This window comes from Falco peregrinus, chromosome 1 (genome assembly GCF_023634155.1).
Source record: "Falco peregrinus isolate bFalPer1 chromosome 1, bFalPer1.pri, whole genome shotgun sequence".
NCBI lineage: Eukaryota > Metazoa > Chordata > Aves > Falconiformes > Falconidae > Falco > Falco peregrinus.
The window spans coordinates 93,469,713-93,493,072 of NC_073721.1; the positions used below are offsets into that span (position 1 = coordinate 93,469,713).

At 44.0% G+C, this 23,360-nt stretch overlaps 1 long non-coding RNA gene across 1 annotated transcript in view; it reads left to right on the forward strand.

The window, feature by feature from the left end:
* The first annotated feature begins 2,447 nt into the window (after window positions 1-2,447).
* Window positions 2,448-23,360, forward strand: part of LOC114013729 (uncharacterized) — a 50,008-nt gene continuing 29,095 nt past the window's right edge. The window contains exons 1-2 of the long non-coding RNA XR_003556875.2: window positions 2,448-2,664; window positions 8,150-8,235. This is a non-coding gene — a long non-coding RNA (uncharacterized LOC114013729). The remainder of the gene's footprint in view (window positions 2,665-8,149; window positions 8,236-23,360) is intronic.

Sequence of the window (23,360 nt, forward strand, 5' to 3'; positions counted from 1 at the left end):
TCCCGTCCCCCCACGTCTCTCCCGTCCCCCCCTCCTCGCTGTTGGTTGTCAGAAGCCCGGTTACAGACAGGACATGCCCGGCTCCTGCTGTTCATGCTCTGGTGGGAAGCTGGCATTTCACAATTGTTCCTTTAACAGGGTTGTTTTGGAGCCGGTCCTGGGGATTGTTCCTCTTCAGGCCGGGCTTGCTGATAAGAACCGCCCGTGGCTTTTATGTAACACGTTAGGAGTTGGTCCTGCTCCCAAAATCTCACTGTTTCTTTAGCCTTTTATTTCATCCCCCCGCCCTCCCCCCGCCCCGCTCCAGCCGCTGAGCTCTTAGTAGCCGGTTCCCGGAAAGGCTCTCGCTGGACGCGAGCCGGCCAGGCACGACGGCCCGCGGCAAAGCCGCGCAGGTCCCGGCGGAGCTGCGCGGGGGCGCAAGGTGCGCCCCAGGGCGGCCCGCCCGCGCACAGCGCTGCGACGCGGTGTCCCGGCCCCCGCCGCCCCCCTTTCCCGGGAAAAGCCCCTCTTCCTCGGCTCCGCTCCCCGCTCCGGGAGCGCTCGGGGGAGGCTCTCCCGCTGCTGCCGCCGCTGTGCCCGGCGCCCCGCAGGTGCTGTGGCAGCGCTTCTCGCAGCGAGCGCGCTCCCTGACCTTAACCTGCAGCTGTTTTGTGGTTTCAGTGTCACCGGGCTCGGGGGCCAACCCCCACCCCGGCCCCGTTACCACTCGGGGCTCGGGGGCTGACCCCCAGCCCGGCCCCGTTATCACTCGGGGCATCTGGCTGCACTGTGGGCATTAGGAACCGGCGGGCGGGGTTGGAGGGCGGGGGTGGCTCCGCCGGCGCCGGGCCCCCTGCGGGCGGCCGGGACTGGGGGCGCTGCGCCCGGGCGGGCGGGGAGCTGGGCTCGCCCCGCTGTTTCAGGGGTGCTCGTTGGCGAAGCTGTTGGCTCGCTCCCTTTTCGGTTTTCAGTTTTCTTTGGGGGTACCGAGCTTCGGCCCGTGCTTTTCGAGGGCGTCTGGTGGTTGTTGCTTCAGCCTTACTGGGCTGGGGGGTGTCGTTGTTTGGGGGGGTGGGGGGAGCTCTTTCCGCCCCCGTCGAGCCAAGTGTAGCCGCGGACTGGAAGCTCTTCGGTCCGGGGCTGGAGGCGGCATTTCCCGATGGCCCACCGGGCCCCGGGCTCCAGCCCCTGCCCCTCCGCCGCAGCCCGTGGCCCGCGCGGGGGCAGAGCGCTGCTACCGCACCGCGCTCCCACGGGGGACACGCACCGGCCTCACCCGCGGGCAGAGGGGGCGCAGGCCGCCGAGAAGCACGGACCCACAGCCCCGCTCTCCCACCCCGGGCAGGGCGAGGTGCCCCCGAATCCCCCCTGCTCGCCACCGTCGCAGCCCGTAGGCTGCTCCTCCCCGTGCCCGGGGCTCGGCCGGGAGCAGGCGGCAGCGCTGCCCACCCGCCCTGGGGGCCGCGGTGCGGAACGGGGCGGCCTGCGGGAGGCGGCAGGGGAAAAAGGTCAGATCCAAACAAACGAAAAACCACCCGCAGCCCGGGGGAGCGCCGCTCCAGCGGAGGCGCCCGCCCCCTGCGCAGGGGGAAGCCCGAGCCAGGGGGCAGAAGGCGGCTCTGCCTCCCCGGCCAGCCTCGCTGCGGCCCGGCCGCTCCGCGCTGCCCCCGCCGGCGGGGCCCGGGGGCGCGGTGCTGCGCCCGGCGGGGCGGGCAGGGACCTGCGTCCCGCCGCGGGCCCGGGGGGTCCCCGGTGGTTCGCCCCTGCGGAGCGTCGGCTCCCTGGGGCGAGGTCTCAGCCGCGGTTTGAGGGTGGCTCCCTCTCCCCTCCCCTTTCCTCCCTCCCTCCCCTGTGTGTCGTGCCCCCCCCCCCGGGCGGGGTGTGCGTCTGGGTTTGCGCGAGACCACAAGAGCCGCGGCCCCTTCGCCCTGGGGCTGTTGATTTACCCGAGGAGAGTCCCAAATAAGAAGCTGTTTGTGCTCTAGCTGGAACACTGGAGGCTTTCTAAGAATGGTGCTTTTCTTACTTGGTGGGGTTTTTTTTTAATTTTATTTTATTTTTATTGGTACATCAAACCAGCCTACAGCGTTGCTGGCATCTTTCCACCAGGTGTCTGGAGCTCAGAGGAAAATTCAAATGAATCTTAAAATTATGAGACAGTTTCCCTCCCCTCCTCCCAAATAAAATAATTATAAGAGAAAGAATTGGTTCAAACTGTCCAGGAAGGGATTAAACTAGAAACAGAAAAGCTGCTTCACCCCACCAGAGTGGTAAGGACCCAGAAAGGCCTTCCACAGGCAGGAGGGAATGAAAGCCGCTGGAAGATGGAATTGGACTGGTTTGTGAACCAGCTTCTGAGATGTGGTGGTTACCACCCACAGCAAGGGACTTGACCCCATGATCCCAAACATCCCTTCTAATCCTCTTCCTATAAAATAATAATGTGCCTTTCTGTACACTGAAGGCACCTCCAAGTACATTGCACACAAAGTATTCTGCTTCACAGCACTGTTGTAGGTATGGGTCCATATTCCCATTCTGCAGCAGAGTTAACTGGTTTGCTCCAGGGGTCACACCTGGAGCTGGGGACACTCGCTGGGTTGTGGCACCCAGAGCTCACATCACCACCAGGAACTGCTCTGCTCGCTGAGAGCCCAAATGAGACCGATGCTGTCAGAAACGGTGAGAAAGCTACCTGCAAATACAAGGGGGCTGCTTTGCAGGATCCAGGAAATACCAATTCTGGATGTTGTTTTAAAACTAAGTATACAGCATAAGGAAACATACCTGGAACTGGCAGGTTTAGGGCTTAGACTCTGAGTGTTTGATTATTATAATTATTTAACTAAGCTCCATTTAGTCTTGATAAGTAGCTCCTGTTACTTTTAAAGGAATCTTGCTGAATTTACTGAAAGATTTCCTGCTCACCTGACTTACAAAAGCAATTGTTTTCTTTCTGAATAAATGGGGAGGACTGGCTGATCCTCATGCTTTCGATGTAGACAGAAAAACCTGGACTCCAACCTACTTGCTTTTCTTATGCAAATCTTCTCACAGGATTAGAAGGGAAAGTAAACAGCAGTCCAGCCTTAAGATCTTTTTCTTTTTACAGGCAGCCTGTTGTATAAATCTGAAACAGAAACTGTTTTCATTTGAAGATCAAATAGAAGTTATCTAGTGAAGCTGACAAACAGGGGCAGAATTATCTGTTTGCATTTTTGGGAAATGGATAGCTCTGGTTTTGTTTCAAAGCAAGTAACTTTTAAATAATATTTAACGAAATAATTGACCTTGATGTTTAAACTACAACTTCCTTCACGTCATTAAGCCCACTGTTTTTTAAAAAAAACATTTAGTATCTGAACTCTGGCGTTCATTCTGCTAATCTCATAATAACATTTGTTTCTTGTGGAATTTTGTTTGATGAACTCATCGGTGAAAGAGGAGAGAAGGAGTTCAGAACAACACGAGGTTTACAGCTCATTTACATTTTTTCTCCCTGAAAAATAGCAAAAAAAAACCATAGTAAAAAAAAATCCATATGCACAGTGACTATTCAGGAATAGTTTTTCAAATGGAAGGAACAAGAAGAAGCTTTACAGCTCTACTGGAACCCTTGGGACAAACTGTGTTCTTTCAACATATATTCTGATTTCTAAAACATATTGCAATCCTTGACTACAAAAAATGATTTTGTGGCATTTGTCCTCATGATAATTAGGGTCTGAGTCTGCTTTTGAAATGTGAGAGAAATGGAACTAACTCCGTAAAGTGTGTCTATCACACAAAGCTTTTAGGACAGCCTGACTTACTATATCCTGCTCTTTGTTCTACTGACAGATTTCCAAATGCAGAAAGCAGCACATATCTGGGGGCTGCTATTATCTAAGCTAAATATGTACATTTTGGATCAGTTCTATTTTATTTGAATACTCACAACTTCTGCTTGCGGATCTTAAGCCTGAAAGGATTGCAGAGATGTGCATTTTATTAGCTATCCATCAGTCTTTGTACATGGACAAAGGTGCATAAACATACACATGTACTAGTCTTTCTGCTCTGCAAGAGTCCAGAAAATTAAATGCAAAATTATTTCAAAGAAAAACAAACAAGCAACCAAACAATATACACATTACTATACAAGAAAGCAGGCAAACAAACAAGGTGGGGGGAAATAAAAGCAATAAATGAACATGCAGGGTTTAGCTTAATTTTTATTTGGCTGTAAATCAAAAATATCATGCCAGCAGTGGATTTTTTTTTTTTTTTGTAAGTTATGTGATCATTCATTTACAAAACACTGGTATCTACCTAAACACTGCTGTGTACGCTGCACGGCGTGTACTCATACAGAAATGAAAGCTCTTCCTTTATCCCTGCTGGCACATACTCTTTCTCTCCAATGAATTCCTACTTCCAGTATTTGCATGTATAAGGAATTGTTGCTTTACTCCCACCAAAGGACACGTAGCTAACATTTCCACTGATTAACAATGTTTGAATTCCCTCCCCAGTACACAAACAGTCAGCTCAATAATGATTGCAGGCCCAGGATCTAGAGAGCGTGGCAGTGTTACACAACTGGAGATGTGACGTTATCTGGCAATCTGAGCAGGGTCACGTTGATCATGGGACAATACAAACTCCATGTCAGCCATCGTGTTGATGCAGGTTGTCTCAGCTTCACACAAATGTCAGGCAGTGCAGGCGAGCACAAATTAAGTGCCAGAGTCAACTCCTGTCTCAGCATTATCCTCTGTCTTTTCCTCCCCTATGGCAGAATTGGCACCTCAGAGCATCCTGGTGCAGTCCCTCAAGGTCCCATCCAGCTCTTCAGCCCCACACAGGAGGTACCAGCTGACTGACTGGCTAATCAGCTGTGTCTGACACAGGGGCAGCACCGGCACCAGGAGAGATGATGTGTGTCTACAAGAGGCATAGCTACCAGGCAGTTTCTGTTACCCCCTTACTACAATGCCATGCTGTGCCTCAACACTAGCAAGTGAAGTGAGGAGGCACCCCCTTCCCTGTGGAGCGATTGTGCAGTTCCTCTGTCCACACTGGCTGCCTCTGTGCCTGCCAAGCTATATTTTTACCACTTAATATTTATGCTTATGCAACTACTGCTCTTCAGTTTTACATGGAACCTTGACACGGCCCCTGGGGATGGCCTTTCTTGACCTGAGATGCTACAGATGTTCCAACAGAGTAGCAGTTGTTGTTCACCTGTAGTTACTTGCAGAAGCTGCTGGCCCTACATTTTTATTGTTTTTTTTTTTAAATTATGAGTGTCCTGGTTTCAGCTGGGATGGAGTTAACCAGGAAAACGCAGTACAGTAACTCTTGCTGGTGAATTGGGTGCTGTCCGTGCTAGAAGTCACATCAGACCTATGACCTGTGTGTTTTATGATATGCAGCTGACACCCAGACGATGTGTCTTCCCCCAACAGCTGAACAAAGCTGCAACATACTGGCAGTGACAGGAGATGGCATTTCAGTCATACCGGGTGGACATGCTTGTCCCATCTTCTGTTACTCTGATGGTGGTTTCTGAGGAACCCACCTGGCATATTGCCTCAGCCCAGGGACTAAACCACATCTCCTCGGCACAGATTTTAAACAGGGAGCTGTGCAAAACCAGGCTTCTCTGTGAGACTGAATACACAGCTCCTCCCTGCTCCCCTGAGGATGATTTACCTTGAGATTGTGCTGGACCCTGGGAAATTCTTTTACCTCAGTACTCATGTCAACTGTCCTCTCACCAGTTTAGGGAGCCAGAACCAGTGACTTTGTCCTAAATTTCATTAGTTTCTGGTTGCCTTGCTTTAGAATCTTCTGTCCTAAAACCCTCTTCCTATCAGGTGTGGGTATTCTTTGTATCATCTGCTGAACTGGTATGGAGCATTTCTGCACACCGCAAAACAGCCACTGAATATTTCCACCTGTACATCTGTGCCAAATTCAGTGGTTCTTACAGAGATCATGTCAGTCAACTTGTAAAGCTCTTCGGGGTCTGTAGGTAACATGCTATGCAAATGCATCTGTCTACTGCTGCTTCCCTGAGCTTAAACAATATATGTCTGGATACATTTCCTTACCCTTTTCTCCAAATATACCTCTGGCTCTGTCAGAGCGCCCTGGGGAAGTTGAAACCATGATGAAGGCTCTAGCGGTGTGAATACATACAGGATTAAGGCTGCTAGCCGGTGTGGCATGTCACTTCTGCCTGTGACTTACTAAAGCAGAAGAGTCTTGTGGCTGACATGTCCTCCACTTCACTGGGTTACATGACACATGCCAGAAAATGTGTCAACCCACTCCCCATCTCCTCAGCGTTATTAGCTGAGGGAAAGAAACACAGCCACAGAACATGCACACAACTTTGACAGGTTCTGCCTAATCCACCCACATAATGACATTTCTTATGCTAAGTGCCAGAGCGGTGTAGGGAGGCCACTGCCTGTACCAGCTGCTGGCAAGTCAAAGTTAGTTTCATGGTTATGTTTAAGAGATAGCCTGACGTTACGTTAAGAAGTCTTTGTCTCCTGTGGTGCAGGGCTCAGAGAATGACATCAAAAGCCTTCCTAATTCACCCCCTGGGTCATTTGATTATAGGCATGGCACAGAGCCGTGCTGCCCCAGGAGACTATGAGTCACAACGACATCCATGACTATCCTCTTATTCCACAGAAGGAAGTAATGTGCTTTGAGCATAAAACAACCAGGAGCAGATTACATCCTTCCTCGTGTCAGCTTAGCCCTGCTGGCTCCAGGGCAGGCACTGGAGAGGCAAGAGCAGCCTCTGGTTTCCCAGCCTTGCTCCTCCCCACCCCTACCTCAGGGAAGCTGTTCCTCCCCGTGCTGGGACATGGCGCGTGGGCAAACCGCACGAGAGGGTTTTGCTCAGCCAGGCGAGGAAGAGGACGTTCTGGCTCTCTTCTCCAATGTGGTACAGAGTTATGTCACATGGTGAAACATCCATCCCTCCTCCAACAGGCCAGGCGTATCTGGTCATGAGGATGCTGTGTGTTCTCCATCCCTTGGCATTTGTCCTTGCAATTACTCTATCTGTTTCTGATTTATTTATTTTCAGGCAGTCTTCTGCACCCTTGCTCCCTCACTTGGGCACATGGGGCAAACCACAGACTTGCCCTTAAACTACACAGAGAAATAAAATCAGAAACAGACTAACCACAAGAATCAATAGCAAGGGGCAGAAAACACATGATTGGATACTGCAGTTCCCTTCAGAGATCCATCTGCCTCAAAATGTGATGTAACTAGGCTCACGTACCACATCTGCAAAGGGAGTAATAGACCCCTCTTCGTAACCTGACTCGCAGGGTAAAACTGTGCTAGCTCAGGGAAGCCAAGGCATGTTTAAAAATCATTTCTAAGGAAGAAAAAGAAGTCCAGTTTGTGTCCACAGAACTAAGGCAATTGCTTTCAAGTCTGACGTGACTCCTGTTAGTGTTATTGTTGCTTCCTAGAATTTAGGCTTGAATTTGGCAGAAGCCAAGGAGCAAAGGCATACACAGAACCACTTGTGAGAATCAGTGTGTCTGTGTGCATGGGCCAATTCTTTCCTGAATAAACACCAGTGCCTGGACTTCTGGGTAATGTGGCAATGTTAAGATGGCAGTCAGACTTGTGCAGGCTCATACCCATGAGGCAAGAATTTTTAAGGGTGCAATTTACCTTTTTTCCTACAAATAAACACAACCAGATAATGAACCACACTTTCCAGTGCCATTAAAATAAATACATTATATTCTGTAACTGTTCCTCGTTTGTCTCCCAAAAGTAGCATCATTGCCTGGGAGGGAGTATCAAGACATTAATCAAAATTAGATGAGCAGTACAAGAAATGAAGGCCAAGCAGATGAATATAAATAGCTTCCTGCATATCCAGAATACAGGAGCTGTCTGAAAACATTGTGATTAGAGTCAATACACTCGATCCAGCCACACAGACAGTGTGCAGAGCTGTCATTCCTATACTGAACATCTTATTTAATATCCTGTGATTCTGCAGCCCTTCATCAGGTGAATGTTGTAAAGTCATTGTTCATGGGGTAGATCAGACAATGGAGAAACCCTCCAGACAGGAATCTCTACTTGTTTCTGGCTAGGAAGAATAAATCTTTCCTTCTTTTGGAATCCACAGGAATACAGATGCAAAATCAGGACATGGATCAATGAGAGAAGATAAGGTATTGCTCCTGCAAGCAGAATATCCTGTCTTCGAGATGGGTGAGTACTTCCAAACTTTCCAAATGTTTCATTGCACTCCAGATAGGTCATATATCTGCCCCCTTTCCTTCCCAGATACTTTCTAGCATTTTAAGCTATAATAGAAGCAAGAAGAAAGCAGAAGTTAGTCTCGAAAAAAGAGATGAGACAAATAAAGGGGGGGGGGGGTGGTGCAGTGTGGAAACAGCCCTGAGGATGCCCTAAATTCCATAGTCAGCCTCTGGGACACTGCCACAGAATTTTGCATATCTCCATAAAGACGTGGCTGATGCTGGTTGATCATTAGCAGAACTTGGTGCAGCTGTATAAACAGTGGATTTCTACACCTACAGGCCTTCATTCATTTCCTCCAGTGAGGTTTTTAATTTGACTGGCAGCTAGCCTATCTGGGCAGCTGATAAGAGAAGAAAAAAACTCACACTCCAGTCTTTACATCTCCACTGTCTTTCCTCTGGTTCCCATCATAGAAGTGTACAAAGAATTAAAGAGCTTTCAATACATTTGTAGCCAAATATTTACCCTAAGTGAGGTAGATTATATTTGCTTACTGTATCCATTGCCATGCTGGCATGTGTTCAACACTGTCTAACTCCTTGGAGTACTATTGAATACTTTGGAAAAAACCCTTTGTTTATAATAAACTGTTTGCCAACGAGTGCACATTTGGTGTTGTCCAAGGTATAGCAGTTCCTGAGCTTACATGCCTGGTGTTTGGGATAGTACTTTGTCTAGCTTCACAAACACAGCATCGGGGATGGTCCTGGAACATGGCCCACTTACCTTAGTCTTTTGCAGGATTATTAAAAGTATTTTGAAATTCTCTCAGGCATTTCACTGCAAAAAAATTGTAATTAAACAATGTTCAGACGAAATACATTCTTTCAGGAAACACAGCTTGGTCTTAATCAGCTTGCTTTTTTGAGACCATACTTATTTTGACAACATTTTTAATAGAGACAAATTAATATTTACATTCAATAATATATAAAGTATCGTTTTCTGTAAAGTGAAAGTGTTTAAGTGGTTCCTTGCTTCATTTAATTTTGTTTTGAACTTTATAGCATTCATATATTTAACATTTTTCCTACCAAATTGAATATTTTAATGTCATTATAACTTTTGGGCTTTCTGGTGTGAGAATGATTTGACACTTATGGAACACTTCCATCATGCCAAATATATTTTCTCTGAGTTTTAAGTCCATGAAAACTTCAGCACCTTCACTTTTTCCCTAAGTGTTGGAATTTCCCATAGAATGGAAATTCTGTTTCCTGACCAGCTCTGCTAAAATTTCTTGCTCTATCAAAAAGAAAAGGGGGAGGGTGTCACAAATACACAACCATAAACTTGTCAGGATACATTTCTTATTGTTGGCTCATATGTTGCCCTCTTTTGGTAGCTTTTGTACTGTACTACACATAAAAATTTTAACAACTGCTGTAGCAACTCAGCATCCAAAGGGGACTGAGTGCTGAATGTTAGGACTAAGTAACTGTATGAGGAGAGCAATAAGTTGCGAGTTAGGCACTCGAACTAGCTTATAGAGACATCCTGCTGGGAGAGTAAAAGCACTAGGGAATGAATGAAGCACTCCACTGTAAAACTGGACTATAAAGGGCGATGAGAAAGAAGAAAAAGGAGAAGGATCTGTAGATATTCACTCATGTGAATAATTTAACCCCATATCCTGGCTTCCATCCTGTGATGACAAACATGACTTTCAAGTATTTGTTCAATCAAGATTTGTAAAGGGAAGCTCTACCCCAGTCATCATTGCCTTGGTCTTTCCCTATTGCTTTTTTCATGATCTACGCAGGGGGTTTATTAAATTCTTATGGGTATTGACTAGTCAAGCCCAGGAGAGTGCCTGCTGACTTCCCAAGACTAAATCCCTGCCAAAGTCAACACTTTTATTTTCACTATTAAATTTCTGAAAGATAAAATTAAATATTACATGTTCTTTTACACAGTCATTTGCTAATACTAATTATAAAATCATGCAATACTTATTGCATTATAAGTCTAGAATTATTAGGTGAAACACTGAAGTGCTTATTTCTAGTTATTTTCTACTGTTTCTGAGCAAAATTCAAAATAAAATCTGAATCTGTGGCAATGATTAAAAGAGTCTAAGGGGCTGGGTATTCACCTTCTCTTGACTTTCAAAAAGAATCGAGTACTAACTCCCCCAAATGTCAGCCTCAGAGAATAAACTGCTCTCTACTTCAGATAATTCTGTTACAAGCACAATAAATGGTTATATAGAAGAGAGAGTCCCACCATATTTGTGATCCCAGTTCAGCATTTCACAGCCCTAGTCTTTAAAGATTAATTTTCCTTGGTTTGAAAATCAGCGATAGGAATTCAGCCTCACAGGAACTCTTACGAACAGTCACAGAGATGATTTCAGAGCTCAGAAGGGAACCGTTCATCCCACCTTGAGTTGTGGAGCTTTTGTGGTGACTCCTTATGATCAGGAGTTCTTGGGACAGGGAAGAACTCCCAGCCTTCCAATGTAAAGACATAAAGCTGTGCTTTATAAGCATTTGCCAGTGCTTTATTCAAACCTATCCTAAGACCCTCAGCAACATGAACCTCCCTTGAAAGACCACCTGACAGCCTTCCAATTTTCACCTTAACAAAAATTACACTGAAAAGGCCTGATTCTGCTGCCTTCCTGCCTTTCAGTTATATAATGTTGTCTGGTTTAAGCCTTTGCAGGCCTTTGTTCTGTGCATAAGAATGCAGCAGCCCAGCCTTCTGGAAATAACTGCCTGCCTGCTGATTTCGATGCAGCCAATATGCACCTTTCAATGGCCAAGGGCTCACAGACTTTTGTCATGTTTCCTCACAGGTCTCACCAAGTCCCTTCTGCTCCAGCTTAACAAAGTGCTTAAACATACGCACTGCTTAATTTGATATGTAGTTCCTTTGTTAAAGCCACCTAGCAAGGCTATAAAGGGAGTTGCAAATCAGCAGTGCAGCTCATGCACTTTAAGTTAAGTTTATGTTTAATGAGATGCTGGGTTTGAGCCTCAGTCTTTCCCCCAAAGTGATTTTTCCAGCCTTTGAATCGTTGTGGGATTTCTTCCAACTCCTTCCAGTCAGTCAGTGGCTGGCAATATGGAGCACAGAGCTGAATGTAATAGCATAGAGCTTTACACGTGAACTGTTGCCTCCCTGCTTCGTAACACGTCTGTATGTGCATAGCCTTTATCGCTATGCAAACTCATATCTCGCTCCCGTCTGATCTGCTGTCCCCTATACGTTGAAACTCTATCAGCAATATTGATGGCCAGGCCATATACATTCCACTATATCTTTTTTCTTTTTTGTTGTTGTTGTTGTTGTTGTTGTTGTGAGTTGTTTGGGAGATTTTGTACCCAGCTTTCTAATATCTGCTGGTCATTTGATATAATTTATCTGCTGTCTCCTGTTTGCATTCCTTCTGGGTTTAGTATCATCAACACGTTTACTAGTGTGCTGTTTATCTCTACTTTGAAATCAACATAGACATATTAAATAGAACAATGTCTGTCAAAAGTCCCTGCCGTGACCCACAAGACATTTCTACGAGCTACAATAACATAGCAATTGATCATTGCCCTTTGTTTACATTCTTCCTCCCATTTCAGCATACACAGCAGTATTCCCCACCAAAACAATTAAAGATCTTTCTCTCGACATGAACACTTGAAACTGTAACAAATGACATATTCAGTGCTCCCCGTATCCACTCGCTTACACTCCCACCCAGTCCGTTTCTCTGGCCGTTCACTTGCTGCGCACACTGCCTGGCTTGCTGAGTGCCGACTTTGAACAAGCTGACTGTAGCCTACAACCTTGGTCCCCAAATCTATAACATAAAGAATGTATAATGTTGCATATTAAATGAAAGGTACATTTATTATGCTTTATCCTTTCCAAGACCTTACCACTTGCTGCTCCCGATACTGTTTGCCTCAGTGTTTCCTTGGGTTTAGTGGATGACTTAGCTGTATGAAATAAGAAGAATTTGGCCTAAAATGTTTAAGCCATTTTACTTTATTTATGATTTTGAGGCCAGAAAGGACCATTACCTCATCCTGTCTAACCTCTTCTGTGTCACAGGCTATAGCATTGCCCCGTTCCCCATACACTGAGTATACTGAGCCCAATAATTTCTGTTTGGCTGACACATATTTTCCAGAAAGGGATCAAGTTTTGATATGCACGCTATCGCTTTCTTGGGCAGTTTGTTTCAGCAGTTCATCACACTTACTGCTACAAATACAAACCTCATTGCTTGCTTAAATTTCCTTGGCTTACATTTCCACCCACTGATTCTTGCAATACGTTCGTCTGATGCAAGATACATTTTTTCTTGTTGTGAAGGTAATTATACACTGTAATCCAGTCATCTCATTTTGATAAGGGAAATGAAGCATATTCTTCAATCTACAAGCAATTCTTATGCCTTTTCTCCTACCCTTTTTCAGATTTCTAGCACCCACACCACTGCCATATAGCCAGCATTACACTCCGCTTGTATGTCTGCTCAAAGTTGACATTAATCCTCTTTCACACCATCAGACCAAGTCCTGCATCCAGTTGCTTCCCCACAATGATACCAAAGTCTTTTCAAGCACCACCCTTGGGATATGGATTTCTAGTGCATCAATACAGCCACTGTTAGCGCATGACATAAAATTTGTCTTGTTTGCAGAGGCCCCGCTCACTGAATTTGGTCTGTGCCGTCTTCATAATTTATTTATCATTCCACCAACTTTAATTTCCTCCCTGATTTACTAAGCATTTTTTCACTAGGGATCTACTTGCCTCTCAGCCATTAAGGACAATTCTGTTGCCTTCCAGGTGTAACACCCATTTCTGCAAAGTGACTGCAGAGCTTCCATTTGGGGCTGACAGCTATTTTTTGACATCTATCAGCTACAGCAATCACTCAGCAGCTATTGTACAGCAGAAGTGTATTTGAACACTGAAAAAATAGACTTAGACCCTAAATCCTGCAAAGTGTTAAAGAGCCTAATCTCCACTGGTGCCTAAACTTTGAGAAGCATGCAGACTTATGTGACTGGGTTTAGGTCTGCAGTTATGAAACCTCATGCTTTGTATATTTTTCTGTTGATATTAGTTTCTCTTCTCTGTGAAAGACAAAACTTAGGCATCACGGCTGCTGGATGGACCACACATTTTCTTTTCTAGTCACCCACACAGAGCTTTCTTTTCGTTTCTCTGCCATCTCCACAGGTAACTATTATTTTTAAAAATAATTGGCAATGTCGGTGTACATCTGTCAGATAATTCCTGTAATATCATTGGGTGTGGATTATACAGCTTTAGTGACTTTCATCCATATATTCAAATATCCTAAGTATTCCCTCATCTGTTTCTATCAATAGGATTTATTTATTTGTGTCACAGTGTTTCTTTCTTGCTAATTGCTTCAAGTTATTTTATGTAATTAAAGACAGATGGTAAAGCAAAGTTCAGTATCTCATCCATTAGTTAATCGGTGGCTTATGCAGCTCTATAAATGTAGCAGGGATGTTATGATTTTGGGTTTTTATGTGCTGTGCTTTAAATTAAATACTGGGACCGATTCCTAGTTACGCTGAAGCCAATGACAAAAACTGCCATTGACCAGGATCTCGCAGTGGGAGACCGTGGATGAGGAAAGCAGCGAGCCAGCTCAGTGTGGTGTTTACGCTTTACAGAGGCACACAGCTCGCCCGCTCTTAGACCCAGGTCTTCCCATGGATCTTTGCATCAACAGCTTCCACAGCGTGTCGGTGGGAAATGAGCGGCCAGGTCAGAGTGTTAATGAAGAGGTTTGTTCTCCTGACTTTGTGGAAACTCATCCCTGGTCTCAGCATTCTTTGGGTTTATTCTATTTTGGGGGAATTATTTTTCTTTCCATATGCAAGGGAGCAAAACATCTGTTTTCATTGAGGACATCTTGTTCTTCAGATTAGAGAAAATCACCAAGAAAGGGAGAACAAATAGAAGTCTCCAGAGGAGAAAGAGGCCCACCATGTGCTCCCCCTGGGTAGCCATCTTGAACTGATTCAGAGCGTTGCCTGCAGCCAGCAGCCTGCGAGCAGCACCACCCGCCCTGGTTCCCGCGCAGCCCCTGCACCACTCGCTTCATACCCAACCCACTCATGGGGTTATTTTATGCCAGCTATTTTTTTCCTCCTGATCTATCTGTAAGATGCTCTCTTCACTCTGAAATCCAGCAGCAGGCTGTAGCAGACTGTATTATTTTGATGCCCTTATCTTTCCTCTTTCATAAAGAAAAGATTAACCGCATTCCAGCTGGTTTGCCTGCCTTCCCCCTTTGCTCACAGGCGGAGCGATGCGCCGTCCGCACGGCCATGCAGCTATCAGCAGCAGCAATGGGTTTCTGACCAACTTGCTTCTCATCTGCTTGCTCCCATCTTTCAGTCCAACAAGCAATTTGGCTTTATCTGTTTTGACTCAGTACTAGCCTGCTTCTATTGTTTCTCACATTCTTGCATTTCCACCAGAGTGTGTGACTGACAGAAATGCAATTCCTTAATTAGACTACAAGGGGTGTGCTGGGAATCGCAAGTCAGCCTAAGGATTTATGTGCTACACCAAATTATCGTAACTGACACAACACTTCCAGCAAGGAAGTTTGGAAATACCAGAATCTCCCCCAACCCCTCTCCACCACCACCAGCCCCCATTCCTTGAGAAGGCCAGATTAGGGAGAATAAGGATTTTTCATCACTACTGTGAGTCATGCTCAGGCTGAGTACATGGCTGGTGAGGTCAGCGACAAGGGTTACTGGGCTTGGACTACAGAAAAAATGGATTCTGCTAAAGGGCAGCACAGTTAGAGCAAAGAAAGAAGAAGAGGAATGTAGAGGTCACCAAGACTCCTAAACCACAGGCAGAAGGGAAGCAGAGTCAGACTCATGATTCTTGGAAGAAGGAGCAGAGACAGGTGGCATGGGACACTGCTTTTTTATTCACCTAACCTTTTGGCCCTTAACATAAGCTTTTATTTTTTTCCCATGGATGTTCACAAAAACAACAAATTCACCTATTTCACTCAGCCTGGGATGGGAGTTTTAAAAGCATCACCACTTCTCATTTTCGGGAACAGCAGTAAGGTATATTTGACAAGAAATGTCTGCCAAGTAGGTATATGTATAATAGGTCATATATAATCCCGATTTAAGACACAGATATTCAACTTCAAACACGTGCTTAAGTCCCAACAAAGACAATGCAATTCAAGCAAACTGTAATTCAGCATGTGCTTGCTTGACTGCTTGAATTGGGTCACAACTGATGAAGGATTGCCCACACCAGCAGTCCAGCAGTGGACTGTAGGATAGTATTTAGATTGCCGAGTCTACTACTGCAGGTGCATTTTACCTTTTTTTTTTTTTTCTTTTTTCTTTTGTGTGTGTGTGTTCCTGTAAAACAAGTTTCATCCTTCAGGAAACCAGCTGTATTTGTCACCTATTGTAAAAAATGACAGTTGACAATTGCAAACTGCTTTAGCCACACAGAAGAAAAAAATCTTCCCATGTTGATGTTGAAACACAACTTTCAGTTTTAAAGATTGATTGTTGTTTTTTTTTTAATTCTTAAATGCTAAAGCAGTGAGCAGACACTTCACAGTCTATTGCACTGGGCTCTTTTTCTGGAGGTTGGCTCCTGCCAACAGCAGGTTCAGAACTGCTAGTTCTAATTAAAAACTTTATTTTAAAGATACATTTCACAGTTTATTCACGGCACCCTGGGAAATTTAAATTGCTGGATTGAGCAAACGGTTACAGTTTCTTTTCCATTGATTTCCAAGTAATGGCTTTAACTAATTATTTCAGCAATTCGTAATTGATCTACTATGGCTGTTGAAATCAATTTCTTCATTTAGGCAAGTGACCTAGAGTGGACTCCCTGAGTTGTGTCGATTTCTTTGACCAGGGTTTAACTGCATTTTATTTTCCTTCGTAATTTTGTATTGCATCAGTCTAAAAATGGCCAAAGATTATTCTCGCCTCAAGAATTTCAGTGACAAATCCTTTTAGTAGTCCCAGTTTTAACGGACAGACAATTGCCATCATAAACTCTGTATAAGTAGCATTGTGAAATCTGTGATTTATAAGCATATTCCATAGCAAAAAATATTTTGATAACCCATGCTTCTCACTGCTGTGGCCAGCTTCCTGCCTCAGAAAGAAAACACAAGTGAAACAGTGTTCTGCCTTCTAGATTTAGTGGGAAAATAGCGCCTTCAACAGCAGTCTTTCCTGAACACCAGCTCTAGAAATGCCACACATATGGGTGGCTAAATTTTACTTTGGGTTATTTCTCTGCCACCTGAGGCACACACTAAATGGAGTCTCAAAGGAGCAAAATGTAGGCTAGCCTTTGGACTCATCATGTGTTTACAATTATTAACCAAATGCGAAGTATGTATTATATTACTACAACTAGCTTTGCTGTCTTGTATCCTTTATAAGCTTTTCAGATTAAAAAAATAGATTGGGTGTTCTTTTAAGTGATCTTTATTTTATTATTTGGTTATTCAAGGTTAAAGAAATAGATAGTTTTACTTGTCCTCAGTATGCTGATCACTAGTGATTGTAGGGCATGTTACGAGCAGTAAGTCCTCTGAATAACTTGTATACTGACAGTACCACATCAGAAAAAATCATTACAATTCATTAGAGCCCTGTTTGCATTCTCACAATGATATAAATACACCTCAGTCACTCAGTGAAGTCAGATGTTTGCATTCACCAATGGGTTTTAAAGCATGGCATAGGCTAGAGATCGCTAAAGAGTTTCAGACTACAGACACCATCTTTACAAATTTCATCTTTGAGACTCACCCCTGCTTTCTGATCACACAGGCTACGTCCTGGTTTTGGTGGCTGAATAACTGTCCTGAGGCAAGAACAACTGTTAACATCTAAAAGTGCTAGCTGGAAACTATTTAATGCATTTTTAGCTACTTGTAACACCATTAATCTGTTGGAGAAAAAGATCCCATCTGACTAGCCAGCTCCTCCACAGATCTCCAGGAGACACTCCCCAGGTCCTCGGTGGTCTATACACCACCGTTTGAAATCCACTACAATATAGAAATGACCTCATGCTTAAAGCAGCTGAAAGTTCTTCACACCTGTATTTTTTTTACAGTAAGAGAAGGATCTGGCTTCAATTGCAAGATAAAAATATATAATTTTGACTAAAAGACATTTAACTAAACCACCAATATATTCTCTTAATTCAAAGCAGGAATATCTTCAATCCAAAAAATGTATTATATCATCAACTACTTGTTTTTAAGTGGTTCCAAATCATCACAAAGATTGTGTAAGAGCAGCTGATTCCCAATATAGATATCCTTTTCTTGGGCACACAAGTCGTGCCAGGACTCTGGCTGAAATTTTACAAGAAGCAACTCAGATTGTACTTTAAATAATAGTTATTAGTCATAAGGATTGGCTACCTTTCTTTTCTTTGAAAAGAGTCTATAAATGTACCATTATTTATTCATTTCTGAAACCATCACATTGTCCTCCAAAAGGGTTGAGTTAAATTTACAAAATTTAGGAGCATATGTTGAGGGCCACACATTTAGGATGCCCCTACTCCTGAACTCAAGTTTAAGAGTATGTGTCCCATCAGTTGTAAATTCTATGAAAAATGTGTTCAGCCAGCAGTAAGCACTTGAGTCTTTTCTGCAAATTCCTGAAGGTGGGATTTCCTCCCCATTTATTTAGAACAACTGCTATCTTGAAAAGAAATAATTGATAATTACTTTTAGTCTTGCATTGGGGTACGAGTTCCAAGGTCCAGTCATTAACTAGGTCTCCAAGTTAATAAGTGTTGTATGGATGGAGAGAAAGAAAATTTTCCCTAACCCAAAGGGTTTGTAATGTAAACTCCTAATTTAAAATTCATTAATTTTACACATCACCTTACATAACAATCACAATGCCATAAAAGAGTGAACACATGCTTGTAATTAAAGCCATGGCAGTCTCATCCCATTGTATGAAAAATAGCTCTATCATAATGGTCCTGAGCTCATGCCAGAATAGCAGCTAAACATGGGAGAAAGATGATCTAACACTTACAGAATATGAAAATAGAAATAAAACATTCTGGTTCCAGCCTATTTTCTCTAGACTCACTGGGTGATCTTGTGCGTGCTGCTTAAGCTTTCAGTCCCTCAATTTACCCATCTGCAGAACAGTAATAACAGTATTTATCTGAGTCAGAAAAGTTTTGTAAAAATAAATCCATAAATCATTAAGTCTCTTACGTAGTCTCAACAAGCTTTCTATGCAGCACCCACCATAGATACTCTCGAAAAGCACGCATGGACTACTACTGATTTTAGCCCCATAATACCTCTAAAAAGTAGAATTCAGGGAATATGTGGCAGGGGCAAAAACATCCATCAAGGTCAAATCATTTCTATTTCCGCACTATTTGTATTTCATCTCTAATATGCGATAAGGATAAAGTTAATCAAGTGCATTTTGTAATTTCTGGCTTTATAACAGTTTAGCAAATATACATTCAGAAAGTCAGACCAAGATCTTTTACGTCAAACTTGTGGAGCAACTCCTTTGATTCTTAATCTGTATATTGTTTTCAAAAGAGACATCAAATTCTTTGTAAATGAACAAGGTCACAGTAATATCTTACAAGGAAAGAAATACCGGTAAATGCTACTATGCATGACTTTTCGTCTCAAGAAAATGCAGGAATAATGCTCAGTAGTCACAGCATCACTGTGCGCTTGTACCTAGCAGGAAACACTGATACCAGATCATCAAGGTCAGTAGTCCCATTCATAGACAAAACCATTCATGATATGAGAATGAATGAAGTGTCTTGCAAGTTAGCAGTCTTTGATTCTCTGAGCAAGTTTCACAGTTCAGGACAGAGACAGTCTATCGGTGGCATACTTTCAGCATGTAGTCATCTGTAAAGTCACGTCCCAATGGAGATAATGAGGTCCCATTCATTATTTGCCAGAGAAGTGCAGCAGTTTAAGCCTGACTCTCTTCTGCTGGAAAATTAAATGTTTGAAATTTGGACCTGATCCTCCCTTCACTGAAGTCAATGATAAGACACCACCTGACTGCAAGGGAGCAGCAGCAGACTTTTTGTGATGCAGAGATCACATTAAATTCACTTATCCCTCTCTCTCAGAGTGGAAAGCAGGTCATGGGTCTGATGTTTGCTGCAATAATGAGGAAGCTTTAGAAACTAAATGGGATGTAGCTGATTATTTTAGCACAAATTGAACTGAAGTACTAATGACTTACTGAGCATTATTCTTATCTGTTGCACAACCAGCACATGATGATGTCCAGAAATAGTGTAACATCATACTTCAGTAAAAGGCTCAAGGGCTGATACTCTGATCACTTGCACCGACATAAATCAGGAGGCAACTTCGCTAAAGTAATTGAATTACATAAGACTAAAATTAGTGAGGGGAGAATTAGGCCTAAAAAGGACCTCTCCAAGCAGTGAAAGGGAAGAAGCTGTCACCTGTCCCCGACCCCGTCCATCTGAGATGAAGGCAGCCCCAACCAGCTGTGCTTGCAGAGAACCCAGCTCTGCCGGGTAATGCAGCAGCCCTTCTGTCACATACCCTGCGGCAGCTTTGCTCAGGGTGAAAAAAGCTTGGGGGGTTGGGATCGGAGACAACCCAAGTATATGGGACCACCCCAAAGGAGCCACAGGGAAGATCAGGTCCTTGAATTTTACTGTGACGCTAACCAACCTTGGTCAATCCCAGGCCAAGGTACAGGGCTGCTTTTAGCCAGTTTGCCTGGCCAGGGAGCTGACACACAGGTTGTGGTGAATATCCTGGAGAGATGGTCTCGTCATGTTTAACCCCAGATGGCAACTAAGCACCACACAGCCATTCACCCCCTCCCCTCCCTGCCCCCCGCAGCAGGATGGGGAGGAGAACTGGGCAAAAAGGTAAAACTTGAGGGCTGAGATAAGAAAAATTTCATAATTGAAATAAAATACAATGATGGTGATAATAATAACAACATCAATAACAATTGTAATGAAAGGGAGAGAGGAATAAAACCCGAAAGAAAAAAACAAGTGATGCAGCACACACAGCACAATTGCTCACCGCCCGCTGACCGATGCCCAGCCAGTCCCCGAGCAGCTCCCCCAGTTTAGATACCAAGCATGACATCCGACGGTATGGAACATCCCTTTGGCTAGTTTGGGTCAGCTGTCCTGGCGGTGTCCCCCCCAGCTACTTGTGCACCTGCTCACTGGCAGAGCATGGGAAACTTGAACAGTCCTTGGTTTAGAGTAAGCACTACTTAACAACAGCTAAACATCAGTGTGTTATCAACTTTATTCTCATACTAAATCCAAAGCACACATTGTACCAGCTACTGAGAAGCAAATGAACTCTATCCCAGCTGAAACCAGGGCAGATCTCTTTTTGACACTTTTCCTGTCTCCCTGGCAAACACAGCTGCCCTCAGCAGAGGTGCATTGGCTGCTTCTGGCATTGGCTACTAATTCCCTGTATTCAGTGCAGGGTATTCAGACAAGTTTTTCTTCAGTGTGTTATCACATGTTATTCATATATGTTATTTGACCTTTGGTGAGAATGCAAATCTCTCAGTCCAGTATCAGCTCTGCTCCTTCTTAGGCATGTCACATTCCCCACTACAACAGGATGAAATGCTCAGCCTGTGCACTGCCCTGCCATATCACCCTTACTGCCACCAAGATCCTGACCCAACTGCAGGGCACTGCCACGAGTCACCCGCTGACTCAGCACCACCCGGGACAGCCCTCGGAATGGCATCCCGTTGCGAGTGTAAGGTCCCCTCCAGGGTATCATCTGACAGTAAGTCAGGGAGCATTGCTCTAACACCAGAAACTGGAAACTGAGCCAGACTCTGAGGCCAACAGAACTATGTCCTACCCTATTCAATGAGTACTTCGAGCTTCTGAGCTCAGAGGGACTAACAGTATCATCATACAGCCCTTTTATATCTTTTTACACAAACGGAGTATCTTGTTCTATTGAGACAGCCACAGTATTTCAAAAACACTAGCATGTTCAGCAAAAGACCCTTAACTCATTCTTCCTTTTATACATAGCAAACACTGGTACTTCTCTAGCTGTGGGCAACCTCTTTTATGTACAAAAAGCTAAAAATAAAGTGAATGTTTTCTGTGCAAAAATGTAGTGCTCATTATAACAAACAACTCTGGCTTGTAAAGTTGAGGGGTCTTTTACATTGCAAATAAACTGTTTGCCAGTATTACATCTTTAAGCAGTATTTTAGCAGTTCTATAACTATCTGCAAATCAACATCTTACATGGCTCAGAACAATTAACTAAATTGAAGATTTAAACTAAATCAATGCTCAACAGAACTGCAGCCTTATTTCTGAATGTCAAAGCACACTACAGTAAGTTTTGTTAGAAAGCAAAGAAAATGCTGTTTTTCACCTAGAACATGTTTGCGCATATAAAAGCAAAACATTATTCACAGATAAAGTTGCAGATGAAATACAGGATTACAAATACTGTAAATCTCATATAGTACTTTAGATTAAGAACAATAAACTTTTCATTTTTCTATATTACCTTACACCTGAGAAGCTTAAATGCATTAACATATTTAAGTCTGGTAACATCACTGTGATATATGTCTCCATTTACAGATGGGTAAACTGAGACTGAAAGTGGTTCTTTGTGCCAATTTGTGCCTTACCCAATCAATCAAAGAACAAAACAGCACAGAACTTCTGATGTCCTGGCTTCCACTTCACTGGTCAAACTTTTACCAGATCACGTCTCATGCCAAGAGGACCTCATGCTAACAACCTCATTGTATTTGAGAGTGGGACCCAGAGCTTGCAACTCCATTATTGCAGTAACACTTCATTGCTTGTATTCCTGCCTATTAGTTTAGCATATACAATTGCTTTTACAGCCAAATAAAATAAGTTCAGGAATTCACATGTTTTTATTTTAATTATTAATCATATTATTTTCCAAGCACCTCAATTAAAATACCATTGAAAGTCTTTCTCTCATTTGTCAAAAGTCCCAGTAAATTTATTCCCCTTTAATGTGGTGCTGGATTATTTACTGTTCATTTTCTACATGGAACAAGCCCTGACTAGTAACTAGATGGCAGACATGACATGTCCAAATCCCAGAAACCTGCTTGTTTGAATTCATTGGTCTGTTGAGGGTTTGGCTTTTTTCCTGATCTTGCACATGTTAGCTCCATCTTTCTGCGAATGCATCAGCCAGCCTGCCTGAGCTAGTCACAGGCGGGATTAGTAAAATTAGGCATCCACAGATGTTAGGCTACCAAAAATGAATACCAATGCTGTGGAAGTATTTCAGGGGCTTTCATTCTGTGAGACACTGTGGGATTTGCCAAGGTGGAGAGCCTTTTCTCCCCACCCCAGTGCAGAAGCTGCCTTTTAAGACCCTTCTTTTTTCTAAGAGCAGCTGGGGCAGCTCCTGAGCCAGGACTGGGGCTGGAGCTCATCTGGAAGGTGGCAGGATATCAGCAGAGCCCAGGTGTTGGGATACTCCTGCACGATAACTTATCTGCATGAAAAGCAGTTGCAGGGTTTATAGGAGTTAGCAGCAGCAGGGCTAATGAGGACAGAGCAGCCTGATCCGTGGAAGTGCTGAGCAACCACAACTCCCACTTACTTCAGCACTTTTGCAGATCAGACCCTCAGGGTTATTTGCTTTTTAGAATAAGCCAGTTGTGGTCTGTATCAGCCCGTCCTCTTGGTCGTAATGGCCCAAGACATTTCTTGCTGGCTTTGACCAGCTGTGATCAGCACAGCTCCTGATCACAGACCATGTCACACAGTTATTTTTAGCATATCAAATACGCAGTGAGACTAAGGGCCTGCTTTTTGCAAAGTGATAGAAATGCGTTTCCTCTTGCTCAAAAGCATTTCTCTCTCCAGGCTCGGTAGACTGTTGGTTTTGACAAACTACGACTCCCCATCTTGCCAGTGGGCAGGCTGTGCTTGGGAGACAAGAATCAGTTAGATTATAAAAGCTTTAGAGGATTTGTTTATTTTAT